Source organism: Rhineura floridana, chromosome 8, assembly GCF_030035675.1.
Source record: "Rhineura floridana isolate rRhiFlo1 chromosome 8, rRhiFlo1.hap2, whole genome shotgun sequence".
In the NCBI taxonomy this organism is placed as follows: domain Eukaryota; kingdom Metazoa; phylum Chordata; class Lepidosauria; order Squamata; family Rhineuridae; genus Rhineura; species Rhineura floridana.
The window spans coordinates 117,652,621-117,672,754 of record NC_084487.1 but is presented as its reverse complement, the minus strand read 5'-3'; the positions used below and the strand labels follow the sequence as shown (position 1 = coordinate 117,672,754).

Here is a 20,134-nt window from a genome sequence, read left to right as displayed (position 1 = left end):
AGAAAGTAAACATTCCTATTGATATCGTCCAGTTTCTTCAATGGTAATAATATGGAAGTCATTTATTTATTTATTATTTGATTTATATCCCGCCCTTCCTCCCAGCAGGAGCCCAGGGCGGCAAAGTCATGCTCCAAAGCATGCATTATCAAGTGTGTAAGCAGGATTTGTATTGCTTATCTCAAGAAGGTTCTGACTTTTGCTCTGGGCTGGTGCGGAGCCCATACATATGACTACACATACCAATGACCAATTGAAGAACCACAGTTAAAGGTTCCTTGTCAATAATTGTTAAATTCAGTGATGAATGTAGGTGTTTTGTAGATCTCTATAATGATCCTTGCCTTGTTTCACCACTTGGTAGTATAATGAAGCTTCAAATTCATGTTGCTGTATGCCTCCATAAGTTTGAGGAAAATTTTTCTGATGAAATATTTATGGGCAGGCTGATAAAGTCTCCAAATCACTGATTGCATAGATTATTGTGTAATGCTTTGTAACAGTTACAAACAAATTTACAAAACTGTGCCTGTTGATTAAGTTTTCTTTTGACCCAGTGGGCTTGGCTTTGTTCATTTATTAATGTGTATAAACTGAATTGTACTAATTAGCAGTGGGTGTTGTAGCCATTAAGCTGAATTAATGAGGCTCTTCAGTATGCTTTTGCATTGTTTGCTTACAGTTTTGTTTCTAGCCTTTGGGATATGTTTGTAAGCTGTTCAGTTAAAGTTCTTTACATGGTTTTAAATTGGGCATCAGTTCATGTGAGATTATATATATATATATATATATATATATATATAAACGTAATTGTGATTAACCAAACAGAGGTTTTTATTATATTAACAAAACGTTTCAGCTTCCGCCTTCATCAGCTGCCAACATACAAATGCTGTTACCAAGGTGGCAGTTATATAGCTTTGAGGATGGAATGCTCAGAGGGGCTTCATTTGCAGAAGCTAAGTACTGGTGGTACTGTCCTCCAGGTTCAGGCCATGTGGTGCCAATGTGTCCAGAGAGTAAATCCAAAAGTTTTCCCTTTTGGTCAGTGCTGCTGGATCTGCTGGCATCTCTATCGCTGTAATGGAAAAGTCCAACAGGCTGTGACCCTCGATGTTAAAATGCTTTGCAACTGGTTGCTCCACTTTTTTGGTCAAAATTGCTGACTTGTGGTTCTAGAAGTGTGTGCGTAGGTCAGTTGTGGTCTTTCCTACGTGTTGGATATGACATCCTGGTCTTTTGCACTTGATGATGTAAACTATATTGCAGGACCTGCAGGTGATGTTCTGTTTGATGTAATATGTCCTGCTTGTAACAGTGGCTGTCTCCCTGAGGTACACACAGGTGATACAGCATTTGGAGTGACAAGGATGGGACCCTGGATTGGTGATAGGTGGCTTAAGCACAGCTCTCACCAACAGTCTGCGCAAATTAGGAGGTTGGCGAAATGCTAGAACAGGAGGCCTGCTGATGGCTCTGGTAAGATGTTCAAAGTTTGCCAACAATGGGTAGCTCTCCTTGATTGCTCGGTGATAGTTAGGAGATGCTGGATGGAAATCTACCACAAATGGAATCCGTTGCTCTCTGCTCTTTGACACCTCAGTATGATGGAGGAGGTTTTCTCTGGACAGAATGGAGGCTCGGTGGATGTTGCAATTCATAATATTTATTTATTTATTTATTTATTTCATTTATAAACCGCCCATAGCTAATAGCTCTCTGGGCAGTGTATGTGGAGAATATCCTCTTAGAAGGTGTTCTTTAAGTTCACTTATCCTTCTCTGGTATTTATCTTCAGTGTTGCAAATAAGTTTGATTCTCAGAGCTAAGCTATACACAATGTTCTTCTTTATATGCCTAGGATGGCAGGATTTCCAGTTTAAATAGGTGTGGGCATCAGTGGGTTTGCTGTAGAGATCAGTGGCTATTTTGTTGTTTTCAGTGGTGAGAAGGACATCCAGAAAAAGGATGTGCGGATTGTCATTTGTACTATTAAATGTAAACTTAATAGAGGGATGGATATATATATATAGCCTTACACGGTGCGGGACCACAATACCTAGCGGAACGCCTCTCCCAATATGAACCTACCCGCTCACTACGTTCAACATCTAAGGCCCTCCTCCGGGCTCCGACTCACAGGGAAGCTCGGAGGGTAGTAACAAGATCTAGGGCCTTTTCAGTGGTGTCTTCCCGATAAGGTGCGCCTGGCGCCTACACTTTTATCTTTTAGGCGCCAGGTTAAAACCTTTTTATTCTCCCAGGCATTTTAACTTATTTGTGTTTTTAATCTATCTTAGGTTGTTTACTTGTTTAATATTGTATACTTTACTGTTTTTGTGATTTTATTGTATTTTATCCATGTTGTGCACCACCCTGAGAGCCCTTGGGCTGTGGGCGGTATATAAATTGAACAAAATAAATAAATAAAATAATATATATATATATATATATTCCCCTAGTAAAATTCAACTAAATTAAGTCTGCATAACACCATTAATATTAGGCAAGTATCTTTGCTCTATTGTTTTTGGCTTCTGCTAAAATCTTTTGGCAAGCCGACCCAAGCATGTAATTTTAACACTTAATTTAACTATGTATGATTGTCTTAAAATTGATGATTTTATTTAAATTTTGATAAAAATATTTTGTCAGTTTTTAATGCTTGCTTTTATTGGTATTTTTTCATATTTGTAAATCGTTTGATGTTTTCTGTTGTGAGCAATATATATATATATTGATAAATAAAATAATACCACCTACACTTCATGTTAACACTATAACAAACTGTAGGCTTGGATTTTTGCTTTTTTCTCTCCTGAGCCCTTACCCTTTATTCACTGCATGTCTTGTAATGGTCCCCTAATTGTTAAGCACATCTTGTTGGCATTTCCACAAATTTCATGTGCCTTTCCATATATCAGTTGCCCTGTTATGCAGTGGAGGCTGATCCATTAGAATGTCAGGGGAATGGCACTCCCAAGCTCAGTCTGTTCTCAGTCTGCCAGTGTTGTTTTTGTAGAATTCAGCAAGGATGGGGACAAAAGAACCAGTTGGCTCTGTCTGCCATTGGCTCTGGGTTCTATTGTTTGTTTGTTTATATAGCTCCATTAGATGCACATGGCGATGGACATAAAACAGTAAAAACAAGTCCCTGGCCAATAAGGCATACAATCTAAAATAAAATAAAATGAGGACAACAAAGGAGAGGAGGGGAAACAAATAGAGGACAAAGCAAGGACTTCAAATACATATACTCTAGGTATACGAAACTCCAAAAGCTTGGGGGGAAAGGAAGGTTTTAAAATAAGACTTAAAAACCGAAATTTGAGGGAGCAGTCTGCAAGTGCTCTAGGAGACAATCCCAGGAATATGGAGCAGCAAGAGAAAATGGGCAAAGTTGAGCTAAAGAGCAAACAACCCTGGGATGGGTAAGAAGCACAGAGTTTAAAGAGCAGAGATCCCGAGCAGGGCTATAATGAGAAATCAGAACTGAGAGATGAGGAGCCAGGTGGTATAAAGCTTTAACAGTTAAAACAAGAAGCTTGTACTGAAATAAATAGGGAGCCAGTGAAGGGACTTCAAAAGTGGAGTAACATGGTCAAAATGATGGGCTAAATAAATGACCTTGGCAGTGAAGTGTTGAATAGAAACCAGGGGACTGATACGAGCTTGTGGAAGACCAGTCAAAAGAAGATTGCAATAGTCAAGGTGAGAAATAACTAAAGCACAAACTAACCTCTTTGCAGAGGAGACAGACAAAAAAGGTCTGATTCTAGCAATATTATGGTGGGGAAAATTGACAGGACTTGCTACAGCCTTAATGTGGGAACAAAAGAAGGAGAAGAGTCAAAGGTAAAACCAAGACTAGGTGCTTCCTCCACAGGATAGAGAGGGACGTTGTTAACAGTGAAGGAAAATGTATATTTTGAAGAGGGCTTAGGAGGAAAAGGGGACAATTCTGTCTTCACCATATTCAGTTTCAGGTACTGATGAAGCATCCAGGTTGAAATGTCTGAAAGGCATGGCGTAATATGATGTTGGACATTAGAAGAGGTTCTGGGGTTGAAAAATACAGCTGTGTCATCAGCATACAAATGGTACTGAAGGCCATGAGATCTTACAAGGTTGCCCAGGGGTAGCACATAAGGTAGATAGATAGATAGCGTTTATTGCGGTCACAGACCAAACATATCAATTAGACATTCCAACATAGAAATGGTTAAAAACAATTATTTTACAGCAATTTAATACAAGTTAAAATATTAACATATACAGGGTATCAATTTTTTCCCTACTCAGATTTACTTGGAAAAAAGAGCTTTAACCAAGCAGAGATAGATGGCCATCAAACATGTGTACAGAGTAAGTATGAATCTCCTTGTGCATAAGCTCTAAGGCCTTTGCAATATTAACAAATCGGATATTAAAAGAATAAAATAAAATAAGTCATGGCAAATCTCTAAAGAGTCTAATTTCCCTAATTAAAGCGAAACCATTAGGGTTATAATGAAATCTTAGACAGCCAGCTAAAATTATCAACAAACATAAATACAGAAGTGGCACATAGGTAAACTGTTAAATACAAGTTAAAACATTATCACCATCAGGATATCAAATTTTTCCTACACTGAATAGCTGAGGCACAGAATTTAGCAATTTTTTCCGTGATTTTAGGAAAGCGATCAGATAATAAAAGTTCCACATAATAGCTGTCACTTTTTCCGGGAAACGAATCCAAGATAGGGGTGATTATTTTGATTCTAAGAGTACTATAAAACGGACAATGTAGCAGAACATGTGCAACTGTTTCTATTTCATCAGTGCCACATGGGCATTTTCTTTTGGCTAAAGGGATTTTTTTATACTTGCCCTGTAAGACTGCAGATGGTAGTATATTGAATCTAGCTAAAGTGAAGGCTCTACGCCATTTAGGTATCGTCAGGTTTGATAGATAAGACATCGGTATTAGGGGTTTTATATTGTATCTGTGATGTCTTATCAGCATCAAGTGATGTTGATAATCTATATCTTTGATCCGTTGGATGATAATTGTTTTGGCCTTTTCATAACCCAAATCTAGAATTATTTGAGTTGAAAAACCTAATGACGATATTTTATTTAACATCATCTGAGTCCAAGTAGATTGGAAATTATCACTTAATGTGTGTGGTGCCAGACCTACCGGGTTGAACAGAAGTTTCAGCCAAAAAATAATTCTATAACTCCAGATACGGGATTCTACTGAAGGTAGTCCTACTTCTAGTCTTATAATGAAATTTGGAATACACCGGGAAACTGACAAAATCGATCTTAAGAAAGAATTTTGAACTGATTCAAGTGAAGCAAAGTTTTGACAAGTATTAGCTTGCATACCATATGTCAGCTGTGGAATTACTTTTGCCACAAATATTTTAATGGCAGCAGATATAATTTGACCCCCTTTGTTATAAAAAAAGGATAGCAGAGCCTTCGATGTTCTCATCGCATTTAGGATAATCATTTTTATATGTAATTTCCAAGATCTGGATGATTGTAAAGTTATACCTAAATATTTAAATGCAGATACTTGTTCTATTAATCGACCATTTAGCCGCCAAAGGTGTATGGATGGTCTATTATTTTTCGAAAAGATCATGACTTTTGTTTTGTCATGATTGATTGTAAGATGTTCCTTATCACAGAAATGTGCTACATTAGATAGTAATCATTTTAAACCAATAGGGGTTTGGGATATTAGAACTAGATCATCTGCATATAATAGAATAAATCTGGGTGCTTCCGCTAATATCGGAGGATGAGAAGGAATTACTGCTAAAGAATTAACTATTGTATTTATATAAATGTTAAACAAAAGTGGAGCCAGTATGCATCCTTGCTTTACACCCTTATGGGTACGTATAGGATTCGTTAAATGACCTTTATTATTGCACCTAACTCGAAGGTAAGTGTTTTCATAAAGGCCTCTCATCAATGATAGTAAACGCAAATCAATATTAGTACCTTCTAGTTTTTCCCATAATTTGGCTCTAGATATCGAATCAAAAGCCGTCTTAAGATCGATAAATGCGGCATAAAGAGAGCCCTTTGTTCTTTTGGTGTATTTCTCTATTAGATGTTGTAAAACCAGGACATTAGAAGAGGTTCTGGGGTTGAAAAATACAGCTGTGTCATCAGCATACAAATGGTACTGAAGGCCATGAGATCTTACAAGGTTGCCCAGGGGTAGCACATAAGGGAAAACAACATGGACCCTAAAACTGAGTCCTGTGGTGCCCCAGCCAAGAGGGGGTAAAGAGGACAATGCACAACCTCCAGCCAACTCGTTAAATGAATGGCCTGACAAATAAGAAACAAACCAACCAAGAACATAATCAGAAAACTCCAGATCACAAAGATCCTACTGTTGAACTACCTGCCTTCCAGGTACCAGTCTCTGCTGCTGTTAGAAACTTAGTCTCAATTCTGGATGACAGCATTGCTCTATATTAGGGTTCCTGAACTCTTTTGGATGGCTATTCTCTTTTTAAGACTCTTTAAATTATTGGGAACAAGTTACTGGTGAAATAATTCTGTTGCATTTGTGACAGTAGTCTAGGATACAATGTGACCTAGCTGCAACTGTGCCATTAACTTCAATATCCTTATCCACCCCACTCCCCTTGTGTGTGTTTGCCTAACATCCAGCCTGAAGAGCACTTTTGCTTAATTTGAAAGCTTACTCAATACTTTTACTTCTTAGCTGGTCCCTACAGAGGTATTATGCTAATAGTGCTGTTTGAATTATACTGGTGTTGTGCATAGGGGGAGATTCTTGCCTATGACTTAATAGTCCTGGGTGTTAGTTTACTTCAATCTATGAAGTTCCAAGATCTGCATTATCTGAAATGTGGACATACACCCTTTTAAGACACTTTACAAACTCTGTAATCTTTATCTGAATTGAATCTGCCTAGATAATCCGCACACATCAGATCCCTGAAAAGAGGAGAAAATGTAAATGGCAACTTGGTATGTCTCTGTTAAGATGTTATCTTTTGTAGATGTGGATGGATTAGGAAACCTACTCTTTTTCTTTCCTTTAATGCACCAGGTATAATTTAAAACTCTTTATTGCTGTCTGGCTTTTGTGTGAATACTGCTGGTCATTATAGCTGGAGATTGCTTCAGCCTAAACTAGCAAAAAAAAAAAAAAGTTCTGTAACCAAGGTCAAAGCAGCAGTCATTTGAATGGAAAAATGGTAAAGGATCATATGTTTCTGTGTAATTTCTTTTAAAAATGCAGGTTACACTTTGTGTAACCATCTTAGCAGTATTTATTAATATTTATTAACAGCTGGAAGTCTGTGGTTCCTGGCTTGCTGCAGCAGGAGTGGTGACTGAAGTTGTGGGAGAATGATAACTCTCAATTTTCCAGGCATTGTTGTTATGTGCCTTCAAGTTGATTACCTGGAAACTACTAAATGTTAAATTTCACTTATATGTTCTTGATCAAGTGCAAGCAATATATTATTGAATACAGTGTGGTGTAGTGGTTAAGGTGTTGGACTACAACCTGGGAGACTAGGGTTCAAATCCCCACCTAGCCATGAAGCTCACTGGGTGACCTTGGGCCAGTCACTGCCTCTTAGCCTCATGAACACCCTATTCATAGGGTCACCATAAGTCGGAATTGTCTTGAACGCAGTACATTTACATTTTACTTCATAATAATGGGAGGAAATCTATGCAAGGAGATATCAAAATGAAGCACAATTACCAGTTCCTAGTGCTAGGTCAGCTATCCTTATGACCTTTTGTCCTACTTTTCAGGCAAGTATCTCAAATGGCTCACATCAGAATATGGACAAGCCTTGCCCTCAGGCTTGCAAGCTAAAAAGAACAAGATGCACAAGGGAAGGCGAATAGAGGGAAAAGGTAGACAAGAGAGATCCAGTTTTACAACACCTGAATAAAGTGGTGAGTTGTAACAGGTATTCCTTTCCAGTCGGAGCCAGGCTCATTTCACTTGCTGGTGATCTTTCTTGGATAAAGGTGCTGTAATGACCCAGCAGCCCATGTGCCTCTGGCTGGTGGCAGAGATCAGAATGTGTTTCCCCTCAGTTCTGTAGTCTTAGAACAACTGGCAGTTGTAGCTCAGTGTCTCTCTGGCAAGGAAGGTGTACCATAGTTCCTGTAGCTGCTCCTTCTCTGGTCCTGGGAGTTATTTGCTGTTACCTTACACCAGTGTGGTGTAGTGGTTAAGGTGTTGGACTACGACCTGGGAAACCAGGGTTCAAATCCCCACAGAGCAATGAAGCTCACTGGGTGACCTTGGGCCAGTCACTGCCTCTCAGCCTCAGAGGAAGGCAATGGTAAACTACCTCTGAACACAGCTTACCATGAAAACCCTATTCATAGGGTCACCATAAGTCAGAATTGACTTGAAGGCAGTACAGCAGCAATATTTTTAAGAGCATAAAAAGAGCCTGCTGAATCAGATCAATGATCCATATAGTCCATTCTCCTGTTCTCACAGTGGCCAACCAGTTGCCTACAGGAAGCACAAGAGCACTCTCCCCTCCTGCAAGTGGTATCAGAAATATGCTGCCTCTGATCATGAAATTAGAGCGTAGCCATTGATAGTTTATCCTCCATGAATTTGCCTAATCCTCTTTTAAAGTCATACAAGTTGGTTGGCATCACAGCCTCCTGTGGGAGCAAATTCCATAGTTTAACTATGTGCTGGGTGCATGAAGAAGTACTTTTCATTGTCTGTCTTGAATCTTCCAACATTTAGCTTCATTGAATATCTACAGGTTCTAGTGTTACATGAGATGGAGAAAAACATTTCTCTATCCACGTTCTTCATGCCATGCATAATTTTATAATTCTGTCATGATACCTCTTACTCATCTTTTCTCTAAAGTAAAAAGCCCCAAATTCTACAACCTTTCCTCAAAGGGAAATTACTTCATCACCTTGATCATTTTGGTTGCATTGTTCTGAACCTTTTCCACTATCCTTTCTGAGATGAGGCAACCAGAACTGGACACAGTATTCCAAATGCAGTTGCACCATAGATTTGCATAATGGCATTATGATGATGGCAGTTTTATTTTCAATATCTTTGCTAATGATCCCTAGCATGGAGTTGGCCTTTTTCACAGCTGCCACACACTGGATTGACATCTTCATTGAGCTATCAGCTACAACCCAAAAGTCTTGTTCCTGGACAGTTACCACCAGTTCAGACCACATGAGTGCATATGTGAAATTAAGGGTTTTTTTGTCAAACATGCATCGCTTTACATTTGTTTACAGTGAATTACATTTACCATTTTACTGCCCATTCACTCACCTTGAAGAGATCCTTTTGAAGCTCTTCACAATCCCTTTTTGTTTTAACGATCCTGAACAATGTAGTATCACTGGCAAACTTGGCTGCCTCACTACTCACCCCTAACTCCAGTTCATTTATGAAACAACTTTTGAAGCTCTTCACAATCCCTTTTTGTTTTAACGATCCTGAACAATGTAGTATCACTGGCAAACTTGGCTGCCTCACTACTCACCCCTAACTCCAGTTCATTTATGAAACAAGCTCGAAAGCACAGGTTCCAGTACTGATTCTTGGAGGACTACACTTTCTTTATCTCTCCACTGGCACAACTGTCCATTTATTTCTAGCATGCCTTTAACTCCCTTGCCTTCCAAGGGTCCAGTTGCCTCCCTAGAGGGTGTCCTACTACAAATGTATTGAAAGATTTCTTTTGTTGATCTTTGTTTTTAGCAATCTGCTCCTCAAATTCTTTTGTATTCTTATGGTCTGCTTGCATATCTTTTGCCAAAGTTTGGATTCCTTTTTGTTCTTCTCATTTGGACAAGGCATCCTTTTTTTTTTTTGCAGGAAGCTTTCTTGTTGCTAATAGTGTCGTTGACTGTGCTCGGTAACTACCCTTGTATTCTTTTGACACTGGTGATACCTTTCCTGATTTGTGGTATACGCTCCAGTTGCGTTTCTAATCTTGTGTTTTTAAACAACTTCCAAGCTTTTTGGAGTGATTTGACCTCTTGACATTGCCTTTCAACTTACTTTTTCCCAATCTAATTTTTTGACAGTTTTCTCTTTTCAAGTCAAATGGGACCATGTTGGATTTTTTCTTAAATGTATTTTTTATTTAATAGCAATATGGTCACTGATCCCAATCGGTTCGACAGTGCTTACAACTCACACCAGGTTCTGGGCACCACTTAAGATTAAGTCTAGGGTCAGTGCCCCACTGGCTAGTTCAATGACCAACTGTTCTAGGGCACAGTATCTAGAAATTTTACTTTTTTGTGATTAGAACACACACGTAGGCAGTATATCTGAGGGTAGTGAAGTCACTCGTTACTACAACATTTCCTCTTTTGGATGCTTCCTTGATTTCTTCTTCATTTCAAGATCTCCCTGAGCATTTAGATCAGGGGGATGATAGAATGTCCCCAGTACTAAATTACTCTTGGAGCCTGGTATCACCACCCACAATGATTCTGTGGAAGAGTCTGCCCCTTTTCAGATTGCTGGCTTGCTGGACTCAATGCCCTCTTTGATGTACTGAGCAACACCACCTCCAGTACTTCTGTCCTTATCTTATCTGTCCTTCCTATAAAGTTTATATCCAAAGATAACTGTACAAAGATAAATGGTTCTTTCCATTCCATCAGGTTTCTGTTATAACTACTATATTAATGCTGTTCTCTAAGATCAAGCACTCCAGTTCTCCAGTCTTGTCTCCGAGGCTTCTGGTGTTAGCATATAAACACTTGTATACAGTATCTCCCTTCAAGTGTCTTTGGCACTTGTCTTTTGGCCTGTGGTGCTTTAGCCTCTCTGAACTAGCTATCCTGTACCCCTGTACTCACAGTGCCTAGATCTATGCCTCTCCCATTTAAATCTTTATTTCCAAATAAATCTTTTTCTCTTTCTACGCCCATCCTCTAGGCCAGGGTGGGGAACCTTTGGCCCTGTGGATTAAATCTCCCATAATCTCTGACCCAAAGCTGCTTTGGTTTTCCAGATAAAAGTATCTCCACATACATACAGAGATAAAAAACACCTCAGGGTACAGCAGAGATTGGTTTAGTTCCGTTATCCCCCAGCACCCTCCCAGCCCAAATTCAGCACATAATTGCATCAGGCTACATTGACTTGCATCTCACTCTCTCACGCACTGCACTTTAGTCCAGGCAAAGCCTCACATGATCATACCAAATTAACCCTTAAGTTGGACAGTGTGTCAGTTTACTCTTTTTTCAGTAACAGTAACTTGCTTTATTTGTGTCATGCAGGATTAGAGATGCAACAAGTTAAATTGCAGAAATTGCATTTTATCTGTAAATCTTTCCTGGGGCAAAAAAGTGTGTAATGCTTATGATTTTTTGTGGTTATTTACATGGATTATTTTTCTGCCCTGAATAGTTAGGACAGAGCAGCTCTGAATGTCCTCTGTCAAATATCCTATAACTATGCTTCATGCTAGTCTTTTGGTAAAGGGTTTTAAGTTAGATATAGAAGCTAGACTTCCCTTCTAGAATCCATGCTGCAAGGAGGGCTGTTAGAGACCCTTCTTGTATGGTTAGTGCATTCTGGTTCCTCATTTCTAATCCTAGACAATCTATGTTCTAAAGGGACTAGAGAAAGTTTGCATAAAGTTTAGTAGCTTAATTTTTCTTCAGTACTGTCAGAGTTGGAGACAAAAATACCGACTAAAATTGTTAAGAGTGACAAATACACGTATGATTGGGAAATATAGTAAGGAATTTCCATACATAAGAAAAAAAGGACAGATTATGCATGTGAGGTGTATGTTGAAGCATATACATGTAAACTGAGTTACTTAGAATAACAGCACAATCCTAGGTCCATTTATTCAAGTTCTGTATTCAGTAGGACTTACTCCTAAGAAAGGGCACTTAGTGCATCCTTTGCCTGCTTCTAATATATAATGGTCTTTATTTAAATAGAGCCTTTAAAGGTTAACTAATACTTTTCCATGTAACATGTAATCTGTTTCTTTTCTGTTAGGCAACTTTGGAAGTGGAAATCTGGGGTGGAAAGTAGCAGCGGGCATTTTTCAACCCACAACTTGATTTGCACAATTAGCAAACAATTTGGATAATGTGCTAATAGGCTGCCTTGGTTTTTTGGCGGGCAGGGACTGGAGTATGCCAGCGCCTACCTGTGTGAACTCCACAAGCAGGCTCCCCCATTTTCCATGCCTGTGGCATTTCCAAAAGGTGCAATAGTGTGCTGATGCATAACATACTTTTCTGTGTAATCCCTGTACCTAAGGGGAATAGGCAGAAGGAATTTCATGAGAGTCCCTCACTTACGTAAATCAACCCTGATTTTCCTAAACACTTTAAAACATTGAGGCTAGTCAGATGTACAATAATGAAATAAATTCTCAATGCTGGGAATGAGTTTTGAGTTTTTAAAAAGTAAAAATAAATGGGTGAATACTGTGAATTAGGCACTCTGTCAGCTAAAATACTGGCTGCCTGCTCTGTCATTGCCACCTCTTCCTGTTAGAGTACAAAATGCCTCTCAACTGAGTGAAGTGCTCCAACTAAGAGACCCAGTTGGAGGTGGGAGCACTGGCAAGGGGAATGGGCAATTGAGTTTCTTGTTTGTGAAGGAAGGAGCTCCCTCACCTGCTCCTTCACTGCTACTGTTTCCATTCATGGAAGCTCCTTGTCTGGAGGCAGGGGGAACCCACTAAGCCCTTTCTTGATAAACATTTCTTGTCCCGTATTCTTTTCTTCAGATTTTTGATCACTCTGCATTAATTAACATCAGAATTTAATGGCATGCAGTGCTATCTTCAAAAACAAATTTCTCAAAGTAGTTGTTCAGAATGTTAACTTAGTTAAAGCAATAAGATTGACTCTGAGTTTAAAAGAGTCGATTTGTGCCTAGATTAGAAACAAGATCATTGATTTTTAAAGAGAAGGCTGGCCAAAAAGCAGTCTTCAGTGTTGGGATTTCAGATTTCCTTCTTAAAGTTCTATAAAAAGAAATTGGGCTTTACAGTGAAAATTACAGTAAATGTACAAGATAATTATCACACTAGGGCTGTAACCCTATACACACCTGAGAGTAACCTTTGTTGAACACAGTGGGACTTCGTTCTGAGCAGACTTCTTGGGATTGCATTCTAAGTATCAGGTAGGGTTTAACAATTGTGTCTGATAGTAGTGGGTTTGGGTTTTTTAACTTGCATATTGATTTTTATTTAAAAAATGTATATGCTGTGTTTGAGGGTGCAAACCCTTCCAAGGAAGATTACAAACATAATTAAAAAATATAAACCCATTTTAAAAACACAGAAAACCCATAAAAACCCTGAACACCACATCAAAAGACCTTTTATAAGAATTCACTCTAGAATAATGACACCTAAGCAAACTTATAGAAATATGTTTGTTGGTTCTGTGTCATCCAGCCTCATCTGTGAATTGAATTTGATTAAGCAACTATTCCTGACTAATCTTTATTATAAGAAGTAATTATCCACTACTCTAAAAGAATTTTTCATGTGATCCTTGGTGACACTTTTTATATTGATAGTCAACACCTTTTGTTTGCACAGAGCTTAAGTTGGCTCCAAAATGAATTTAGGGTGGAGTGGCAGCTGAGAGGAAAAGTTTGAACAGGGGTTTTCATCTTTCTATGTTTGTAGAGAGATAATTAAGACATTGTCTACACTGAGGAAAAACAGATGCACTTTTATCTTGAAACTGCTAGGTTGAAGATCATTTGTGTAGTAAAGCATAGCGATTTTTCTCTAGAGTTGGCAAATCCACATAAGCTGTAGGTAAATGTTCACGTACTGCAACTGCTTAACTTGCAGCTTATATTCAAACCAGTTCTAGCTGTGCTAGACAAAATGCCTGGGGAAAATAAGTGTGGAAGAGGGATTTAGTTTGTGTGACTGAAATACCTGCAAATCTGAGAGATGAATGAACTAACCATTTTGCACAAGTGTCAGATTGTGAATAATGGGGTCATATGGCAATGAAATTTTAAAAAAGGACAATCATTCCTCTGTCTTTATCTGCCAACTGAGGTTAACACTATTGCACATCTGATGAAGTAGATTCTAGTTGACAACTTTCCATAAAAGTGGTTAGTCTAAGGTACCTCAGGACTAACTTGTGTGCTTTCAAGTGTGAAAACTGTATGTTTTGCTGCAATTACATGAGTTGTTACATTATATGCAGGTTTTTCTGCACATAGGGGAAAATACTGTGCGAGATTGCCTTAATATGTAATCTGTAGAAAGAATACATTGGAAAACAAAAGTATTAGGCTTAAACAAGATGGTGAAATTGGGTTAGTTAAGTTTGGTTTAAATGATTTCATATGCCCTTTTCCCAAGCAAGTCTGGTTTGATTGTTAATACTTAAATTGTTTGGGTCTGGCAGACTGCTATCAGTAAATGTGCATTGTGACCTAATGGCATGTTTCACTGAAGCAGATTTAATAAAAGTATTTATTAAAACAGACTATATAATTACTGTTGCTATAAATACAGGCTGATCTTTGATTACATCTTCCTCTTCACACTTGGAGCCCATACATTTCTAAACTCGATGTATTTTGAGGCTTTTACTACATTCCTGGTACTTTGTGCTATCTCCTCTTGATGTGTAATGTCTCCCTTTACAGTGACAGTTGCATTAAAAGAGTTGTACAGGTTGTATTATTTTTGGAAATCTTCTTAAACTGGAGCTAGATTAAGATCTTTAAATCTTTCCCACATCTGTTCCATTGGGATTTTTATAGGAGAAGAAAAAGCCTTCATTGAATGTCTGTGTCTTCTTGAGCTTTATAGATTATATCTTGTTTTGCTAGCTAGTTTCCATTCCCGTCAATTTACTTTTTTTAATAAGCAATGGGCCGGGAAGTCATTCTCTTATGATCATAGTGCTAATTAGATAAAATTAAGCTACAGAAAAATATCAATTTGCATAAAGCTTGCTGTTAAAGTCCTACATTTCTTTCCTATACTCATTGGGAATGTTTCATATTAAAGAAACTGCTTTGTAGAGGGAGAGTTCTGATTTGTCTTCATCTGGCTTTTTCATGTTGTTGAACAGATGGTTAATTCATAAAGAAAGGTATTAAAGCACTGTAACAAAATCTGATCATCTGAAGATGGAGTAATAACAGCCTACTGCATTGGAAAATCCTGCTGAGTTTGTTATCATCTTGCATTGTAGCCAAGCTTAGTATAATATATAACTTGCATGGAGTTCAGCATTCTTCATGCTTAATGATGATCCCTGCATTTATTTTCCTTGATATCATAATTTGTTGCCCTAATTAACTTCACCGGAGCTGTCCTTAGTAGTGTAGTCCTTGCATTTCCTCCATGGGAATCTTGCATTAGGCTGTCTAATACTAGGTCACCTGCTGTTCCTTGTTCGCTTCCTACTTTGCTTTAGCAGCATAGACTGCAGCTGAAACTGTTGCTACTTCTGTCTTCTTGGGCACAGATTGAACATCATTTCTCCAGGGGTCAAAAGTTTTGATCAGAGGCAAGTAGTAGTCATGTCAAACCTAATAGCATGCATTTTAAGTGCATTGGCCAATAACAGATGCAGGTGATGAAACAGAATTAGCTTGCCTCAAGCAAGGAATGTAAGTAGAAATTGACGGTAAGTGTAGATATAATCTTGAGCTGTGCTTCTCAACAAGAGAAGAGTATCAGAAATAGGCTAGAGGCATGGATTTTCATGGGTTCAGCATGGTGTGTGGCCCTCCATCTCTTCTGCAGAAGAATGATGCTGGGGTTGATGAGGCAATCATGTCAGGATGGTGTCTGTGATGCTTTTTTTGTGTATTCCTAATATTGCAGCAGTTTCATGCAACAGCTGTTGGTTATGCATTTGTTTTTTGTCTGACTTGCTCATGTGAAGCTGTTGGAAATCTTGACTATCATATAGGCACAAGGTGGCTGATCTTCTTGCCAGTTTTCCACAGTAACATTCAGCCCATGCTGGGGATGGAAGGGAAGGGAGTCTCATCTACTACTCAGTTTGAAATCAGTTTAATTTAGTTGTGTAAAAGTCACACGTTTTGCCCCTTGAGACGCCTTTTCTTATATTGTTTTAATTTTTAAATTTCGTTGGAGACTTTTGTAATTTGGGGATTGGTAGAATCCTTGCCTTTGGCCACCTGATGTGCCTTTGAAGTTGTGTTGGGGAAAATATTTGTAAAGAATAGAATTGCATGCTAATAGAGAGTGTGATGTAGTGGGTAGTCAACCTGGTTTTGATTTCTCCTTAGCCACAAGTTCATTGTGGCTGGATCAGTCAGCATATAATCTCTTGGTTGTATCTACTTTCTGGGTTGTTTACAAAGATAAAATGGGATCAGCCTATATGTCTGTCACCCTGCGTTCTTTGGAGACAGCGGTGCAGCTGTAAATGTGATGAATAGAATATGTGGTTAATCAATAAAGCAAAATCTGTCTTCATTTATGCTTTTGTAAATGGACAAATCTGAAGAAATAAAAATGAGATGCAAAATATCCCCTTAAGCTTCATTGGCATTCTAAAGATTTACTCTGAACACCACATGCTGATTTCTAGGGACTCCCCTATTTTGAATAAGCTATTTAAGCTACGGATGAAAAGGACAAATCTTAAATTACAGGGAGAGAAATATTAGCTTTGCCAGCAGATGACGCAAAGGTAGCTAGGTTTTTTTTTGTCTCTGGACATGCAGTGCTTCTCTTCATCATAATGAAAATCTTACAGCACTTTGCTGAGTTATAGACGCAGAACATCAGTAGGTGATACTTTTGCTTTAAAGTATTAATCAAGGTAGTTAGTGAGAGTGTGTATTCATCACTTCTGACTACGTTCCAAAGGCTTGAAGGATGTTATTTTTCTGCACATTTTGTGTAGGGTAATCCTCAGATGGATGGTACTTCCCCCAGTGAAAATCTATCCTTTCTATGCTCAATGGTGTGTGTGTGTGTGTGTGTGTGTGTGTGTTATATGCCTTGAAGTCAATAATGACTTATGGTGACCCTATGAATCAGTGACCTTCAATAGCATCTGTCATGAACCATCCTGTTCAAGATCTTGTAAGTTCAGGTCTGTGGCTTCCTTTATGGAATCAATCCATCTCTTGTTTGGCCTCCGTCTTTTTCTACTCCCTTCTGTTTTCCTCAGCATTATCATTATTTCTAGTGAATCTTGGCTTCTTGTGATGTGTCCAAAGTATGATAACCTCAGTTTCATCATTCTAGCTTCAAGTGATAGTTCTGGTTTAGTTTGATCTAACACCCAATTATTAGTCTTTTTCATGCTCCATGGTATCCGCAAAGCTCTCTTCCAACATCATATTTCCAATGAATTGATTTTTCTCTTATCCACTTTTTTCACTGTCCAACTTTCCCATCCATACATAGAGATTGGGAATACCATGGCCTGAACGATCCTGACTTTGATGTTCAGTGATACATCTTTGCATTTGTTGAGGACCTTTTCTAGTTCTCTCATAGCTACCCTTCCCAGTCCTAGCCGCCTTCTGATTTCTTGGCTATTGTCTCCATTTTGGTTGATGACTGTGCCAAGGTATTGATAATCCTTGACAAGTTCAATATCCTCATTGTCAATTTAAAAGTTACATAAGTCTTCTGTTATTACTTTAGTCTTTTTGACATTCTACTGTAATCCTGCTTTTGTGCTTTCAAATCCAGTTTTCAGTCTCTCCTCATAGGGCTTTGTTTCCAGCCTTGATCATCCTTGTTGCCCTCCTGTGAACCTATTCCAGTTTGTCTGCATCCTTCTTGAAGTGCAGAGACAAGAACTGGATGCAGTACTCAAGATGAGGCCTAACCAGTGCTGAATAGAGGGGAACTAATACTTCAAGTAATTTGGAAACTATACTCCTGTTAATGCAGCCTAAAATAGCATTTGCCTTTTTTTGCAGCCACATCATACTGTTGGCTCATATTCAGCTTGTGATCAGCAACAATTCCAAGATCCTTCTCATATGTAGTATTGCTGAGCCAAGTATCCCCCATCTTATAACTGTGCATTTGGCTTCTTTTTCCTAAGTGTAGAACTTTGCACTTATTACTGTTAAATTTCATTCTGTTATTAGCCCAGTGCTCCAGCCTGTCAAGATCACTTTGCATTTTGTTTCTGTCTTCCACGATATTAGCTGTGTCCTCCAATTTTGTATCATCTGCAGATTTGATAAGCATGCTCTGTACCTCCTCGTCCAAGTCATTAATAAAAATGTTGTAGAGCACTGCGCCAAGGATTGAGCCCTGTGGTACCCCACTTGTTACTTCTGCCCAGTTTGAGAAGGTACCATTGATAAGTGTTCTTTGAGTACGATTCTGGAGCCAACTATGGATGCACCTGATAGTTGTTCCATTCAGCCCACCTTTAGTTAGCTTGCTAATCAGAATCTCATGGGGCACTTTGTCAAAAGCCTGAAGTCGAGATATATTATGTCAACAGCATTCCTATAGTCTACCAGGGAGGTTACCTGATCAAAAAACGAGATAAGATTAGTTTGGCAGGATTTTTTCTTGGCAAATCTACTGCATTGTTTTCAAGGTGCTTACAGACTGACTGCTTTATAATCTGCTCTAGAATTTTCTCAGGGATTGATGTTAGGCTGACATCTGTAGTTCCCAGGTTCTTCATTTTTGCCCTTTTTGAAGATAGGGACAACATTAGCCCTCTTCCAGTCATCCAGCACTTCACCCATCCTCCATGATTTCACAAAGATAATAGACAGTGGTTCTGAGAGTTCTTCAGCACAGTTCCTTCAGTACTCTAGGATGCAGTTTATTGGGCCCTGCCAATTCGAACTTGTTCAAAGTGATTAGGTATTCCTTGACCATTTATCAATCTCAAACTCCAATCCTGCCCCTTCAACTTCACATTTGCTAGGAGGGTGATAGACCCTCTTTTGGGAGAAGACTGAGCCAAAGTAGGAATTGAGCACTTCTGCCTTTTCTTTGTTGTCTGTTATCATTTTGCCATCCTCATTAAATAGCTGTACCACTGTTTCTTTTCTCTGTCTTTTACTATGGATGTACCTGAAGAAAGCTTTTTTGTTGTTTTTAACATCTCTTGTTAACCTTAGTTCATTCTCAGCTTTAGCTTTCCTGATGCCATCCCCACAATTCCATGCTTCCTGTCTGTACTCTTCCTTTGTGGCCTGGCCTTCCTTCTACTTCCTGTATGTGTTCTTTTTTTCAGGTAATCTCTAAGCTTTTTGTGAAGCCACATTGGCTTCTTCTGCTGTCTTCCCCCTCTTTGCCTTGTTGGAGTTGATTGTCATTGTGCCTTTAGAATTTCCTTTTGCTGTGAGAGAATGGGAAATAATGACAAGGACATTGGGACTTGGGAATCCTTGTGACACCGCCCAGAGAGCCTCCGGGCTTAGGGCGGTATATAAATTAAATTAAATAAATTAAATAAATAAATGACAGGTAATATGCATAGTTTAACTCGTATTTTTTCTTCTAGTGGAAATGTGCTGGATCCACAAAAGTTGACTGACTACCACTTATTGTTACTAGTAGTCAATACAATTTGTCTCTCTCATTTCTTGCTCCATAGAGGCACAGAAGGTGCACCCTTTTTGTATCTGTTGCCCAGCAAATGGTTTTACAGAGGAGGAGCAGTGCCAATGAAATTGTAGAAAGTGCTTCCCTTCAACCCATGACACTGCAACTGCATCTTGGAACAACACACTTCAAGCGCCATTTTGGAGAAGACCATCTCTGCCTCCCTGTATTGCCTAATGGCTTGTTATTCCTATAATGGAGCATACTAGAGGCATTTCCTGTTGGCTGCTAGAATTAAATTGATGGTTGCTACTAGTGACCATACTTGACGCGTGGCTAGATCTATTAATACATGGTGTTTTTATTGGTTTTTTTTAAAGTAGTATTTACTTTCAAAGTCCATTTCCATGGACATTTCTTTAGACGTTTTTGCTTTTAGGCTTCAGCTGCCAGAACTTTTGAGGACTCTAATGTATTTGGGTGGGGAATGGTCATTGCATAGAATATTATGTTTAGCACATAATATTTATAATTTCGGGGCATGATCTACAAATGACCAC

General features: G+C 38.7%; 1 protein-coding gene across 4 annotated transcripts in view; it reads left to right on the top strand.

Moving 5' to 3' along the window:
* Positions 1-20,134, top strand: part of RASSF8 (Ras association domain family member 8) — a 148,608-nt gene that overhangs the window by 49,110 nt on the left and 79,364 nt on the right. Inside the window, exons 2-3 of one of the 4 annotated variants that reach the window (XM_061582228.1) lie at positions 4,303-4,365; positions 7,813-7,959. The exons of 2 other annotated variants lie outside the window; for them this stretch is intronic. The gene's annotated coding sequence lies outside the window, so the exon portion shown is untranslated. The remainder of the gene's footprint in view (positions 1-4,302; positions 4,366-7,812; positions 7,960-20,134) is intronic. One more of the 4 variants, XM_061582227.1, reaches the window with a different exon arrangement.